This window comes from Protopterus annectens, chromosome 2.part1 (genome assembly GCF_019279795.1).
Source record: "Protopterus annectens isolate FY-2018-M chromosome 2.part1, PAN1.0, whole genome shotgun sequence".
In the NCBI taxonomy this organism is placed as follows: Eukaryota; Metazoa; Chordata; order Ceratodontiformes; family Protopteridae; genus Protopterus; species Protopterus annectens.
Genome location: NC_056729.1, coordinates 933,875,826 through 933,892,777, shown reverse-complemented (window position 1 = coordinate 933,892,777; position 16,952 = coordinate 933,875,826). Strand labels below are relative to the sequence as shown.

Genomic DNA, 16,952 nt, shown 5'->3' with positions numbered 1-16,952 from the left:
AAATATACCAACTCTGACATCACACTACAGTCAAGAAAATGGCAAAGTAACGGAAGCGACCAAGTGATTTCTTTCCCAGGGAAAGAATTCGCTTATATGCCGTTTTGCTATTTTGCCTTTTCGTGCTTTCAAGTTAAATCAAGACACGTTCAAAAGAATGCGTCTTCAATCATTTAATAGGAACCCCTTTCTCTGCCCTGCTCTCGTTCTCTAAACTCATAAACCAAAACCGCAACAACATTCTTTCCTCAGCCATCTTTATTGATCTCTCTAAAGAGTTTGACATGATAAACCACCAACTCCTCATAAATACACTAAGAACCTTCTCCCTAGACAACCAGGCTATCCAATGGTTCCAATCTTACCTGAATGGTAGACAGCAAGCAGTCCTTTGGAGGAACAAACTATCGACCCTTCTACCTGTTAACCTTGGAGTTCCCCAGGGCTCCATATCAGGATCCTTTCTGTTTTCCATCTTTATTAATGACCTGTATGCCAGGGCGGCCACAATGATGCAGCGGTTAGCGTTGCCGCCTCACAGTAAGTGGATCTCCAGTTCAATTCTCGGCTGGGGTGCATTCTGTGCGGAGTCTGCATGTCCTCCCTGTGGTTGTGTAGGTTTCCTCCGGGTGCTCCAATTTCCTCCCACATCCCAAAGACATGCAGTAGGTGAACTGGACACTAAATTGGCCCTAGGTGTGAGTGTCTGCGTGTGTGTGCCTTCTGTGGAAGGTTGGGCGCTGGGCTGGCAACTCGACACCGTAAAACTTCACTGCCAATCATGAGCGGACAGATGAACCGCTGTGGCGACCCCTAACCGGGAAAAAGCCGAAAGAAGAAGATTAATGACCTGTATGCCGTCATTCTACATGCAACTTGCATCCAGTATGCAGAAGATTCCACTTTAATTTGCTCAGCCACCTCTTCCCCAATCTGCAAATTTTAACCCAAGCTGCTTTTAGTACAGTTGAAAACTGGCTTCTTAATTGGTGACTCATACTAAATCCTAAAAAATGAAGATGATGCTGTTCTCCCCCACCCGCAGGACCTCCTTTCCATCCTTTACTATTACATCTAACAAACAATGGCACCATTATTTCACCCGATCCCTCTACCAAACTTTTAGGCATAATGCAGACAATTCCACTTTAATTTGCTCAGCCACCTACCCCCTGATCTGCAAACTTTAACCCAAACTGCTTTTAGTACAGTTGAAAACTGGCTTTTTAATCGGTGACTCATACTAAATCCTAACAAAACAAAGATGCTGTTATTCTCCCACACCCACAGGTCCACCTTTCCATCCTTCACTATTACATCTAAAAATGGCACCACTATTTCACCTGATCCCTCTACCAAACTTTTGGGCATAATAGTAGAGAATAACCTTAAGTTTGACATGCATATTAATCAATCTATTAAAACAGTCAACAAAAATCTTGACTCACTATACAGGATTAAACCCTTCCTAACCCCACTAGCAAAGACCGTTATTGCCCACACACATCTACTCTCCACTCCACCCTCCTTTATGCCTCCCCATTATTCACAAACTTGAATAAAGCTGACCTTAAACTATCAAGCTGCTATAATAACATTGCTAGATTTGCCACTGGAGCAGCTTACAAAACACACCACTGTCAAAACCTAAATCAACTAGGGTGGCTTGAATTGCCTAGCCTACTCCAGTACAACCAATTAATAGTTGTACATAGGACTCTTATACCAACCTGAGAACACCTCTATACTTAAAAAACTTATCACCCCTTACAGTAACCTTAAGAATCTATGCTCATCCAACAGACTACTAGTACAAACAGTCAAAACCAACAACGCAGCTGGGGGTTGTTCGCGTTCTCTGTTGGCAAAACTTGGAACTATCTTCTTACTGAACTTACGTCGGTTTCCTTAATAACCCAATTTAAAAATAGCCTTAAACAGTACTTTAAAACACATTGGTTATGTCCTTGCTCTAACCCTGACTAACTTCTATCCTACAGCCACAAGTTAAAAGAAGACTCCTTATGTCACTCAGACAGGGTGTCACTGTTAGTCTATGAATTGTTTATGTAATAACTAGTGATATTATATGTCTTCCTATCTTTTCAATGTATTGTAATATTGATATGAATTTGTAAACTGTACTTGTCATGTATAAATGAAATAATTTTCTGTATGTATTTTGGAGCTCATCTCACCAGGCCTCCGCTGAAAATGGGCATGTATCCAATCGGACTATCCCTTTCAACAAATGTAAAATAAAATAAATATTAAGGTACTTCATTGTAGGAATCAAGTTTTTTATGCACTAGCCACCTCCAAACTCTCAATCTTATCTTAAAAGTTTACCATGGTAGCAAAGAAGGTGATCACATGAAAAGATGATACTGATTTAGAAAACCCTGACTATACAAGTTTCAAACAGAGGAATAAACACCGATCAGCTGGCTACAAAGGTAACAAAATGACGAGGGTAAGCCTAATCATTTTTTTGGGGGAGGGGTGAAGAATGTACGTCTCACTGAAAGATGAAAAAAAAACAACTCTGGGTGGTTACCAGGAGGTGCAGTGAGAATGCATCTACTTAAAAGGGAACAAGGCGAATGAGAAGAATGGTATTCACAGAAGAGGGTGATTTTGCCTTTACATTACTTACCAAAGAATGTATTAGAAGGGACAATGGCTCACATGATAGCTGTCCAATTGCAACCTGGCTGGTGGAAGCTCTTTTACCTGCAACAGAGGCAAATAAGCTTTAGCTTTCACTTGGTGTGACAATGAATGAGTGGGCAGATGGCCATTCAGGACAAACAGCCAACAGGCAGAGTAAAATTGCCTATTTTAAAGATCAGAAATGGTTCAAAGTGTGTGGTTAAAAAAAAAAAATAGTCACAAAAAGTGCTGAAGATTGAGTCATGGACCAGACTGCCCTTTCTATAAGTTTACACGTGTTCTATGGAAAATGGAAGACAACTACTTAGAGGTCCCATTTCAGTTTATAATAATGTTATAGGGCAGATACTGACATCAACCACCTCATCATCTTTTACTGTGCAAAGGAATCCAAGTTTTTCTTTGAGACTATGCCATGGACAACCTTCTAGTCAGCACAAAAGAACTTCTCAATCCTGTAAAGGTGAAGTATTTAAGGCTTTACATGTGTTGCAATATGTGATACAGTAGTGTTGGTCAGAAAAAATATTTATGCACCATCCATACTTCTAGAAGCCTACATGCAAGCAAAAAAAAGATATTTTTTTATTTTTGGGATGCATTTCGCCCCTGTTTCATACTAACGTCGTCCCAAGTATCCTACGTCTATCATTAGGTACGAGTATGCCAATACTCCAATTCACCCCAGAATATCTCTAATTTTAACTAAGGCATAATCTATCTTAAGGACACCTTGGAGAGGCAACTCTTCAATATCTGCCACAGGGTTTTTACATTAGACCTACTCATATATATTTCCCCTCCCTCCCTTTCTTTCTGCATAGTTAAATAATAGGGAAGGGAGTGCAATAGGAACATGCAACATCTTGTTCCTGCCTCCATGGAAGCTCAAGTCAAATTCTCAACCTACACCCACGTTTAGACCATGCCATCCCTGTATGATCCCAGTCTTCACGAAAACACTGCAGGTAATGCTCAAGCAACCACTCCTTCCTCCCTGAGAATGACACACCCATCAATCTTGGCCACTCCATCTGACGCTGGAACAGCAAACTGAACACTCAAATCACCTTGGTCACACAGTCAGGGTTTTATGCCTCAGTGCCAATGTAAGCAAATAATATTTTGATGCAGAAGTAGATACTGTACTAAAAAATCTGTCCAGTTGCTAAAAAGTAAAGAAAATTCACTGTGATGTAGTTTGTATAAATTACTACTGAAAAGAATTTGCTGATGAGATGAGAGAATTTTTATCATCAAAAATTGGGTACACTGCCACAATTGAGATGACTCATGTTCAATTAGTGGGCATAGGAAATGGAGGGAGAGAAAGCCAGGAGGATGGGAGTGAAGTGGCTTTTGACTCGCCAAAAAGTACAGTTGTGTACACCTACCATAAATGTAGATGTTCGAGTGTCTTCACTGTTGCAGTCATAACTGTAGGGTGATCCTGCTGGCAGGCAGCCCGAGGTCGGCCAGAATCACAAAGTCTGGGTCTGGCGTCAGCTGCACAAGCCAGTACCCTGACGTCAGTACGCTCTGGTACATAGCCCTCAGCCGATGCCATCTTCTCCAGCCTTTCTTGCCCCAGATGTCAGAAATCCCCAATAAACAAAAAATGAGTCCCACAAGGAAACACAAACACACCATAAAGTGAAAAAAGAGGGGATAGGAGGGAGGGAAACACCGACTGCAACAGTGAAGACACTCGAACATCTACATTTATGGTAGGTGTACACAACTGTACTATGTTCTTCGTGTTTCACTGTTGCAGTCATAACTGTAGGGTGGAATCCCAAAGCAGTGAAGAAAGGGAGGAGGCTTAGATAGAAGAAGGGGCAGTAAGAAGGCCCTGCAAAACAGCAGAGGCAAAACCTGCCCTGGTCTTAGAGTACAAAGGGAGATTGTAGTGCTTGGAAAAGGTATGCACAGAACTCCAAGTGGCAGCTTCCAAGATATCCTTGGTAGGTACTCCTCTGAGAAAAGCAGTAGAAGTGGCAGCAGCTCTAGTAGAATGACTTCTCATAGTACCTGGAAACTGTTTCCCATGATGAGTGTAACAAAATCTTATTCCATAGGCAATCCATTTGGAAATAGTTTGTTTGGAAATAGCCTTTCCAAGAGAACTGAACGCAAAAGAAACAAACAATTGGTTAGATTTTCTGAATTCTTTAGTCTTGTCCAAGTAAAAACGTAACTGTCTGTGTACGTCCAATGAATGCAAAATCCTTTCCCCTTTATTTTGAGGATTAGGAAAGAAGGTAGGAAGGTGAATAGTCTGATTTAAAGCAACTTTCGAAATCACCTTAGGCATGAAAGTAGGATTGGTCCTCAAGGATACTCTGTCAAGATGGAAAATTAGGTATGGCTCTACAGCCATAAGAGCTTGCAACTCTGAAACCCTTCTGGCAGAAGTCAATGCTAACAAAAGAACTGTCTTCCAGGATAAAAATTTAATATCAGAAGCCGCAGCAGGCTCAAAAGGAGGCAAAGTGAGTTTTTCCAAAACATAGTTAAGATCCCAGGCAGGGACAGGAGGGGTCCTAGGAGGCCTCAAATTCTTAGCTCCTCTCAAGAATTGTCTCACCAATGGATGAGAAAAGACAGGAGGGTCAGTATTAAAATGAGCAGATATAGCAGAAGCATGGATCTTAATGGAAGAAAAGGAAAGGCCTTTAGACAAAAGGTCTGAAAGGTAAAGCAAAATAGACGAGAGATCAGGCACAAAAGGGTTAGAGCCACGGTCCTGCATCCAAATACAAAACCTTTTCCATTTAGAGGCATAGGATTTCCTAGTGCTAGGCCGTCTGGCTTCTAGAAGAACATCCAAAACTTGTTTGGGGAGCTTAGAAGAAATCAAAGTTCCTTGAAGAGCCAAGCTGCCAGGCAAAGGGTCTTGAGATGAGGGTGTAGCATCTGACCCCGATGCTGGGACAGAAGAGAAGGGTACAGAGGAAGGATCCAATGAGGTTCCAAGCAGAGATGTTGTAAGGTTGGATACCAAAACTGTCGAGGCCAATTCGGAGCAATCAAGATGATGAACTTGGGCTTGTCTTGTTTTATCTTCAGTAATATCCGGGGAAGAAGAGGAGGGAAGGCATATCCCGAAAGGTTCCTCCAACTGAATGACAGGGCATCCACTTTCCAAGCTGTTTTGTGGAAGGCCCTGGTGCAAAAGAGAGGCAGCTGATGGTTGAGATGGGATGCAAACAGATCTATCTGGGGACACCCCCAAACTGCAGTTATCCTGTTGAATAAGTTGGTGTCTAGCATCCATTCGTGAGGATCCAAAATGTTTCTGCTTAGGCTGTCTGCTAAGAGATTCTGCTTTCCTGGAATGAATTGAGCCTGAAGATGCAGATTCAGACTTAGAGCTATGTCCCATAAAGCCATAGCTAGTCTGCAAAGGGGGTATGAATGAGAGCCCCCCTGCTTGTTTATGTACCACATGACTGTGGTGTTGTCTGTACAATTAGAAGAGGCCCTGGTTGCAAACGGTTCTTGAAGGCTAGAAGAGCATTTTGAACTGCCAACATTTCCTTCAGATTGATGTGCCAGTGAAGGTGATTCGTTGTCCAGGTCCCCTGCTGGCAATTGTTTAGAAAATGTGCTCCCCAAGCATAATCCGAAGCGTCCGTGGTTATGATTTGAGAAGGTTGAGGTAGACGAAAAGGCTTCCCTTCGTTTAAAGTGCACACCCTGGACCACCAAAGGAACTCCTTCTGGAGGCAGGGGATCAGAGGAATCAAAGTGTCCAGATCTTGGTAATGCTGAGACCATACACTTTTCAGGTACCATTGAAGCTTTCTCATATGAAGCCTTGCATTTGGAATTAAAAGAATGCATGAAGCATTATAGCCCAGTGCCTGCAGGAATTTCCTTGCAGTGAGCTGAGTTAAGGTTGCCAAGGTTTTGAAAATTGAAGCCAGCTGTATTTGTTTTTCTGGCGTAAGGAAAGCCCTTTGTAAGGTTGTATTTAGGAGGGCTCCCAAAAATACCATTTGTTGAGAAGGAACCAATTGGGACTTTTTTATGTTCACTGAAAATCCCAGGAGGAGGAAGAGATGTTGAACAAAATCCAGATGTTGAAGTAAAAGGTCCTTGCTGTCTGCCTGGATAAGGCAGTCGTCCAAATAGGGGTAAATCTGAATCCCCTGAAGTCTGCAATAAGCCACTACTGGGGCCAGGCACTTGGTAAAAACCATGGGCGCAGTAGATAAACCAAAGGGCAGTACAGAGAATTGAAAGTGCCTCGAGCCTGCTTTGAATCTGAGGAATCTCCTGCGTTCCTGCCTGATGGGAATGTGTAAGTAGGCCTCCTTTAGGTCCAATGTCACCATCCAAGCGTCCTGGGAGAGTACTGGAAGCAGTTGTTGTAGAGTAAGCATTTTGAATTTTGGAATTTCCAAAAAAGTGTTTAACACTGAAAGGTCCAGAATAGGTCTCCATGAGTTTTGTTTTCTTGGAACCAGAAATAGTCTTGAGTAAAAGCCTTTTCCCTTTTCTGAGAGAGGAACAGGCTCTATGGCTCTCATGGCCAGTAGAGCATCCACTTGATTTAAGGCCTCTGCCCATTGATGTTTTAGCTGATCTGGCCAACCGATAACCCTTGGCAGAGTATGAAAATGGAACTTGTAGCCTCTTAAAATCACGTCCAATACCCATTTGTCCTGGGTAATATGAGTCCAATTTCTGTAAAAAAGAGAAAGCTTTCCTCCGAGAGGGGCATCCAGGTAAGGGGGTCCTGAAGCCCAACCGAGAGAGTCATTGAGTCTGCTTCCTTTGAGATTGGGATCTGTCTTCTCCCCTTCTAGGTGAAGAAGCAGTCCATTGTCTGGATCTGTAAGAGGCCTGAGCTTGACCACGACCTCTGGAGCATCTATATCTTCCCCTTTGAGGCCTGTCAGACGTGGGAAAGGACCAATTTTTGGAGGGCCAATTCCTGGAAAATCTAGGAGGCTGAACTTGTAAGAAATCTTTCACAGTCTGCAAAGATTTTGCCTTTTCTTCCATCTTTTTAATAACCTCTTCAGCCTTGGATCCAAATAAAACATCATGCTGAACAGGGGCATCTAAAATTTTAGCCTTAACCTGTTCCGGCAAACTTTGTTCTCAAAGCCAGGCATTTCTCCTAATAACAGTACCAGAGGCTGCGGCCCTGCAAGAAGCTTCCAAAGCATCAAAACCACAATGCAAACTATGCTTGTTCACTTGTTCAGTTGCATGCAATACATCCTGCAATTCCTTATCCTCTGCACAAGCCGGAGAGGTAGCAAGCTTTTGCTTCAAAACAGACAAAAGAAATTGCTGATACTTAAACATATGAAACTGGCAATTTAAAGCCCTAATAGCAAGGGTAGCAGAAGTATATACCTTTTTACCCCACCTGTCTAAGGCACGAGAATCCTTCTCGGAGGGAATAGGATTTTTGGAAGAAGCAACCTTAGCAGCCTTAGAACCCTGAGAAATAGTTTCAGGATCCGCAGAAGGGTTCTTGAATAAGAATAAATGAGAATCAGGGACCCTGTAAAATCTATCAGGCTTAGAAGGAGCAGGGGGCATGGAATCAGGATTCAAATTAGCTTCAGAAAAGGCATCATCCACAATATCAAGAACAGGAGGAATAGCTAAAGGCCTGTGTCGAGGAAGAAGAAGGAATTCCCTAAGCCTCTTCTTAGAAGCAGAATAATCCTGACCTTCCCAATGAAAATGTTCCCTCATCTCATGTAAGGTCTCCCCAAAAGAGAAATCCTCAGGCGGAGAAGCAGAGGGCAGGGAATCCTCTGCATCCGAATCCTCATAAGGAGGAAAAGAATATTCCTGATCAGAGGAAGAAACAGAAGATACAGAAGCCTGGTCAGGGGAATCCAAAGGAACATCCTGTTGAGGCCTTTTCTCTGGAGGGGGGTGAGAACCCCTAATCATTGTAAGCAAATCCTCAGCCATCCTTAGCAATTGCTTCTGTGTCTTGGGAGTAGCTTCAGAAGTAGCTGGAGCAGAAACTTTAGGTTTAACTGGAGTCTTGGACTTTGCCTTTGACTTTGAAATGGTGATGTGAGTAGGCCTGAATACCCCCTCAGAAGCCGGTGCCTGCACAGCGGTTCCGGACCCATCTCAGGGAGCGACGTCCGAAGGTCCTGCAGCAGATAAAACAATAGGCCTTGATGGCTCCCCATGGGAGTACGTATCGGCCATCGGTTCAGAAGTGGCGGACGACAGGGGCTGCAAAAGCGCCTCACTGACGACAGCCGAACCGGACGCTGGCTCCAGCTGCGATGAATCCTGTTTGGACCTCGGAGGCTTGTCCTTGTCTTTGCGCTTCTTTTGAATTCCGGTAGAATCCGACGACATTCTATAATTGAAGCGTCTGCCAAAGTAATTTAAAGCCCAGTCAAACCGACGCTTAATGGTGCGAGAATTGAACCTGGCACAGAACAGACAACAAGAAACATCGTGGTCAGGGCCTAAGCAAGGTAGACAGTAAGAGTGGAAATCTTTATGAGGTATCTGTTTTTCACACGCTATACAATTATTAACTTTTTCTGACATCGGAGGAACAAGAAAAAGATTCCCCAACGGGGTACTTAGCTTTGAGAAGAGAAGTAAGAACTTCGGACCGACAGCAATCAAATGCGTAGATCGAAAATCGCCAACCAACAACTTGCGAACTGCTTTCCACCGCACGGCAAGAAAGACTGGAGAAGATTGCGTCGGCTGAGGGCTATGTACCAGAGCGTACTGACGTCAGGGTACTGGCTTGTGCAGCCGACGCCGGACCCAGACTTTGTGATTCTGGCCGACCTCGGGCTGCCTGCCGGCAGGATCACCCTACAGTTATGACTGCAACAGTGAAACACGAAGAACATCTAGAGGGAGAGAGGTTTGACTTGCCACTTGGGTGAATCCAAGTGGGAGCACTGGGTGGTGCTGCCTCTGGAGTCCAAGCCAGAAGGATTCTTTGTCACTGTGTAGCAGCTTTGGTCTAAGAGAATCATGTGAAAAACCTAATGTATTCCTCCCTCAGAGGGCTAGCAGCTTAAAGAGTTTCACAGAACTACTGTGGTGGGGATAGGAGTGCCTGTGGCTGGAAAATGGAAAACCTGAAGTCTGCACAGATGATGCCCATGACTGACTCTCACATCACAGGGGGCACTATAGCCTGTTAAGCCTGTGTCCCTGTATAGGAATGAATGGAAACGGTCATTGGATTGATTATTTGTTAGAAAGAAGGGGCATAAAAATGGTACATTATTATAATAACCAAAATATCATGTGACATATGAACAGCATTTTATTCACCGATGTAAAAATGTACTAAATCATAGCTAAAGTGTGAACATGAAATGTTAGAATTCTTAAGAATACATACTTTGGGGGGAAAAAAAGTTATGCACTCACCATAACGTTCCATCTGTGTTACTTATTTTCATTCTTCTTCAGCTGTTGGGTTCAAATCTGATCCTCAAATCCAACTCAGCCATTACTAAAGCAAACGGTAACCAAAAAGCTCTCGGGCTTCTCCCTTACCCAAAATCCACCAACCCCCTAATATACCTCAGATCTTGTTTGCTGATTTTACCAGAAGTGGTATTGATTAACATGCATATGCAAATAGATACTTAAAAATGTGCATGTCCTGTAGAGGAAACTATATTAGGAGCTCAATCAAAAGGACAGTGGTGTCCTTTTAATATCTCATTCATCCACAAGTTTGTAGAAATAAAAGGATGGGGGGGGGGTGGGCAGGAAGTTGAGGAAGAATGAAAATGGGCACACAGATAGAATGTTATGGTGAGTACATAACTTCTTTATCTGAAGTTGTTAATTTTCATTCTATCCTCAACTGTTGGGACACAGTCCCCAGGTACCTAAAACCTCAAAAGACTCTAAAGAAGGACATTCTTGTGCACAGTCGAACCAAAAGATGCTCTACCCTTTGGGGCCAGATCTAATTTGTAATGAGTGATAGATATGAGGACTTGCCCAAGTTGCTGCTGCACATATGTTGTTCATGGAAACCCTGGGGAGAAATACTGAAGAAGTTGCCATGGATCTAGCTGAATGGGCCCTTGAAGGTTTGGTTAAGGAGGCGCAGTAGTGCAGAGGTTAGCGCTGCCGCCTCACTCCAAGAGATTCTCCAGTGCGATTCTCAGCTGAGGTGCCTTCTATGTGGAGTCTGCATGTCATCTCTGCATTCGCGTGGGTTTCCTACGGGTGTTCCTGTTTCCTTCCACATGCCAAAGACATGCATCTGGAGCATTTCTCCCCAGGCCTCCTCTGAAAATGGGCTTTGTCCCTGTCGGGCTTTCCTGGTAACCAAATGTTGAATAAATAAGGTAAGACCCAATTTGTTATAGATAACTGAAATACATTCAGTCAGCCATCTGGCTAAAGTTACTTCTGCGACTGATTTACCCAATTTCAGATCTGCAATGGAAACAAACAATTGGCCTGTCTTTCTGATTTATTTTGCTCTATGCAGAAAAAAAAAAACATAATCGTCTCTGAACAGCCAACAAATGCAACATATATTCACCATTGTTTGCAAATTTAGAAAAGAATATTGGTACATGGGTTAAAACAGGAATAAGCATCACAACCAGGTACACTTTTCAATCACAGCCTAAGCAATGGCTTCATCCTAGTGGAATGGAAAACAGCTACAGTCATCCCTTTGCACAAAGGGTGTGCAACCATGGACCCTAGGAACTACAGACCCATTAACCTGACAAGCCTTATCTGCAAAGCCACAGAGCAAATCATCATGGACCTTACTAACAAAGATACAGGAAATCTCCAATTGCTTGACTAAACCCAATATGGCTTTGTCAAGGGGAGATCATGCCTGTAAAACTTGGTGGACTTCTTTGAGACACTCACCAAAGCTTTAGACGAGAGTAAATCTGTGCCTACAGCCTACCTAGACTTAGCCAAGGCCTTAGACACAATCCCCTACTCTGCCATCATTGATGAGCTCACCCAGCTGGTTATCAACTCATACATTGTCAGGTGGGTTGCAAACTGGCTCACCGATAGAAATCATAGGGTCAAAATAAGGGACTCCACAGGGATCAGTTCTGGGACCCCTACTGTTGGGATCAGTTCTGGGACCCCTACTGTTGGGAATCTATTTCTCAGAAGTACAGGCTAAAACTAAAGGAATGCGGCTGACAAAGTTTGCTGATGACTGCAAAATAGAAGCGATCACTGAAACCACTAGCGAGATGTGTCTACATCCTGCAAGAAAGCCTTACACAGGCTAATGACTGGTGCCAAAGTCATGGTCTTAAACTTAATGCAAAAAAATGCATCATCCCCTGCAGCAAGGGTGATGTTCCTGCAAATTACCACATCAATAGCAACACCTTAAGCACACAATCAGTGGTGAGAGATCTAGGCACACAGGTCGACAGCAACCTTAACTTCAATCAACGTGTCTCCACAGTGGCAAGAAGGGCATTTCCTGCGTAAGGCTTTCCTGGGGTAAATTTCTGGTTACCCATCCAATCGTCCAAATTATGTTTAAATAGGGATGCATAGGAAATTCACCCTGGGGATCACTTCTGTGGCTCTGCTCAACAGTGGCACAGGAAAATAATTTTCTTGGGTGGCAAAAGCCAGGGTACCTTTTGGCTAGGCTTGTATAGGCCCTAGGGCTGATAGCCTAGTACCTACTTATGAACCTATGAACCTATTTTATGTTGTTCATCTCATAAGTACAGGAATTGCCTCCAGAAAAAAAGAGGTTATAACCCCTCTGTACTCTTCCTTCATCAGGCCAATAATAAGAGTACAAAACTCCCTTTGGTATGTTCCTTTTCAAACACCTGCAGCAATAAGAGAGACCACAAAGGTTCCTTACAAAGAAAAGTCATGGTCTTCAAGATTTGTCTTATGTGAACAGACTGAAATCATTGCCACTTTACTCTGTGTCATACAGACTGATCAGAGGTGACCTGTGCCTTGCATATAGAGCAATCTCTAACCCAGCTTTAATGGAAATGCTGCACATTCACAAGTCAAATGACACATAGGTCACTTGCTCAAAGGACTTTATGACATCAACAGAACTTGCTGGAGAGACAGATTTGGCTCACAGAGGTTGCCCCACCTTTGGAACAAGATTCCTATTCATGTTAAAAAAATCCCTTCACTGGCCCTATTTAAGCATAATTTGGACAACTGGATGGGTAACCAGAAATTAACCCCAGGGATTCCACCTGTGCCCTTCTTGAACAGGGACAATAGGCGCTGATTTTAGTGTCTGCTTGAACCAGACACCCTTGGAAACAAGGAATGAACTTGACTAGCCTTGTAAGGGCTATGGGGCCATTAGCCTAGTAACCAACTACGATCCAACTTAATGGACGGATTGATATTAGATTCTGACACCACCTTGGGAAGGAAAGAAGCATTGGTTTGTATGTAACCGTATTGTTATGAAAACATCAAGTACGGAGATTTTGAAGACAAGGCTTGCAGTTCTGAAACTCTTCTAGCTAAAAAGACAGTTTTCCGAGTACGAAACTTAAGGTCACATTTAGCTGCTGGTTCAAAGGGTGAATATATTAATGCCTGCAGTACCAAGTTCAGATTCCATGGTGAAGTAAGTTCTTTAAACAGTGGTCTCAAAAGAAGAGTACTTCTCATGAATGATTTGCACAGTTTATCAGAGGCTACTGAAGAATCTTCACATCCAATATGAAAATTAGATACAGCTGTTACTTGAACCTTAATGATAGAGGAGCTCACCCCTTCTTTAAAAAGGCTGAAAATTCAAGAATGCTATCGGAGCTGAGAAAGGCTCAATATGATATTGTTGTGCTCTGTAAATAAACCTTTTCCATTTACTTGTATAGACTTTTCATGTTGAAGGTTTATGGGACGATAAAAGGATATGGCAGGTAGGGGAAGAAGGTTTGCCTTTCTATAAATGCAAGTGGAGAACACAGGCTGTAAGTTTTAGGTTTGAGATGTCTGGGTGAATCACGCTTGTCGGGTGAGATAGGAGGTCTGGAATCAGATCTAGAATCCAAGATTGGTAAAATAGATGAGGCCATAGGAAGGGGAACCAAACCTGTCAAGGCCAGTAAGGTGCAATGAGCATGACTTTGCTCTTTAGCCTGGCAGCTTTCTGCAGAAATTTTGGAATTAATGGAATCGGTGGGTAGCCATAAAGCAGACCGGGAGGCCAATCGTGAAGTAGAACATCCCTTGGTGATTCCCCCGTGCGGCTTTAGGGCAAAGTAGCTGCTGCATTTGTTTAGGGGAGAAGCAAAAAGATTGCAGCAAGGCTAGCTCCACTGATGAAAAATAATTTCTGTCACTTTCTTGTTGAGACACCATTCTTGAGGTAGTAGAAAGGACCCACTCAATTTGTCTGCTATGACATTGGACTTCCCCAGAATGTGCACTGCCATGAGAAAGCGGATAGATGAGATTGTCCTCTGCCACGCTCTAAGTGCTTCTCAATACAAGGGGTATGATTTGGTCCCTCCTTGCTTGAATAGTAGTTGTCCCTATAGGGAGAACATTCTGGAGGCCCTTCAACACTAGGAGTGCTCCTCTCATCTCTAAGACATTTATATGCAATTTGGCCTCTTCACAGGACCAAGTGCCTTGGATTGCTTCCTCCAGAAAGTGCCCCAGATTGTTTCTCCAGCAAGTGCCCCCACCCCAAATGGGAAGTGCCTATGGTCACCATGACTTTGAGCTGAGGTACAATGAAAGCACAGTCTTGTAGAATCTGACCTGATTGAATCCAACACCTGAGATCTTTCTTGGATGCCTGAGTGATTCTTACTTTTGCTGACATGCATTGGTGAAGAATCGACCACTGTGTTGCTAACATCCATTGAAGAATTCTCACATGAAATATGGCTACAGGTACTAAGGTTATTGACAATGACAGTGATCCTACAGCTGAAGGACCAAGCGGGCTGAAACCTCAGTACTGCAGATTATTTTTTGACCTGTAATCTGATAGTCTGTACTCTCAAGAGAGGAAGAGAAGCTATCACTGACTTTGTGTTGAAAACTGCTCCTATGAATTCCAAATTTTGAGTTGGTTGTAGGTGAGATTTGTTGTGATTTATGATTATTCCCAGATGACAGCAAATATGGAGTACATGATTTCTTGTCTTTATTAGCAGATGTCTGGCCGGGGCAGCAATGAGCTAGTTGTCTAGATATGGAAACACCCAGAATCCCTGCAGTCTCAAGTGAGCTGCTACTACTGGCATACATTTGGTAAACACCCTGGGGGCTGTGGTGAGGCCAAAGGGCAGAGCTCTGAACTGGTAATGACTACCTGCTGGATTAAAACGTAGCTTGGGTGGAAAGTAACCAAGAAAAACACAAAACCACCTCCTGGAAGCAAGAAGAAAGCCCAAATAAACAGTCAATGGAGTGTATAACCACGAAGACTTATTAAATCCACTTCAGACTTGGTAAGTGCTTTCGTCCTGACAAGTATAGGACTTTATCAAAACCAAAGTGCCTGCCAACTTGCAACAGTTAAATATCACAACACTAATTAAACAGTCAAGCATTAAAGAGATATCCATAAAAGCAGCCTTAAACAAGCCCATAAGAACCATAGTTGGCTAGGAAAAATATATACAAGTGAAACAATGTGTGTGATAATCAACAATTACTAAAACTATCGCAATAGAAATTATACTGTATGCTAAAATAGGTTATAAAATAGATGGCCTAACCCTTAAAATCGGCATCGGTGATATATATTCATTCATTCCTGGGGGGTGTTGGCATTAAGAATTAACTGCCATCTAAATTCACTCTTGTATATTGTATGGGTTAAGTGTGTGTGATAATCAACAATTACTAAAACTATCGCAATAGAAATTATACTGTATGCTAAAATATGTTATAAAATAGATGCCCTAACCCTTAAAATCGGCATCGGTGATATATATTCATTCATTCTTGGGGGGTGTTGGCATTAAGAATTAACTGCCATCTAAATTCACTCTTGTATATTTCATTAGACCAATTGCCACCCCTAATGTTTTTCTTAATAATCTCCAGAATACCAAACTTAAAACTACTGCAGGCATCTCAAGAAAGTGTGTGTTTGTATGGGGCATTGTTGTTGTTGTGGGTTTGTATGGCATAAAGGTGTTCATAAATTCTTTTACGTTGAGACCTTTCTGTTTTACCCACATAAAACCCATTACAGCCCTGACAAACACAAACATATACTAAACCTATACGGTCACAGTCCCCCCCTCCCTGCTAAATAAAGGGGATTACCTATCAAGATGTCTATTGCTTTCAAAACAAAGGAAAAGTATTTACAGGAACCACAGCTCTGTGTTCCCTTGGTGACAATGTGAGTAATAAATGGGTGTTCAAATAGAAACTTCAAATTGTGTCCTACTTTGTGAGTGAAAAGTGGCTTATTGCCCAATTTACTATACAATTCACTGTTGTATTCCAGTATCACCCAATTTTGTGTCAAAATGTTCTTAACTTTCTGGCCAAAGGAACCAAAATAAGTGACCGTAGAATGAGAAAAGTTTTGATTATTTGTTTGTGCCCCTTTATTAACAAAACCTTGTCCAAGCAAGGGAACAAACCTTGTGCCCCAACTTTCTAAGACTTCCATATCAATATCCTGGACCCATTTTTTCAGGGTAGCCCCTGGCCACAAACATACCGATAAGGTTACCAATGAACATTATGTTCATTATTGAAGTGCAATTGAAAATGTAACTTTCTTGTATATAGTTTTAATTCAGTCAACACATTTGCTACATTAACATTGTTCCCTGGGACAAATTTAAATCCCTTTTTAAATAAAGAAAAATGGGTGTCTGTAATGCCCATATCGGTGTAATTATAAATATTAAACCCCTGTGCATCAATTACTCTGACTGTGACTTATTTTATTTATTATTTATTTTACATTTGTTAACCGGGCTAGTCTAGCTGGATACATATCCGTTTTCAGTAGAGGCCCGAGGAGAAAAGCTCCAAACAAAATGGTAAGTACATGTTTAAATTACAAGTTACAAAATAGAGTTACAAAAAGAGAATACATGTTACATTTACAGGATGAAAAAAATTACATAGATGTTATATAAGACAAAAGAACAAACAGCAGGTTATACATAGCAGTGATTTCGCATATACTAATGGAATATAGACTAGATCAAGAATCACCTGCATTACTATAAGGGATGAGAGATTTTAGAGATCTGCATAAGGGAAATGGACTAGGGAGATATGGGACTAGGGGGGTTTGAGATATATAG

At 42.3% G+C, this 16,952-nt stretch overlaps 1 protein-coding gene across 1 annotated transcript in view; it reads right to left on the bottom strand.

The window, feature by feature from the left end:
• Positions 1-16,952, bottom strand: part of NEK1 (NIMA related kinase 1) — a gene marked incomplete in the record, with an annotated part of 3,475,820 nt that overhangs the window by 295,221 nt on the left and 3,163,647 nt on the right.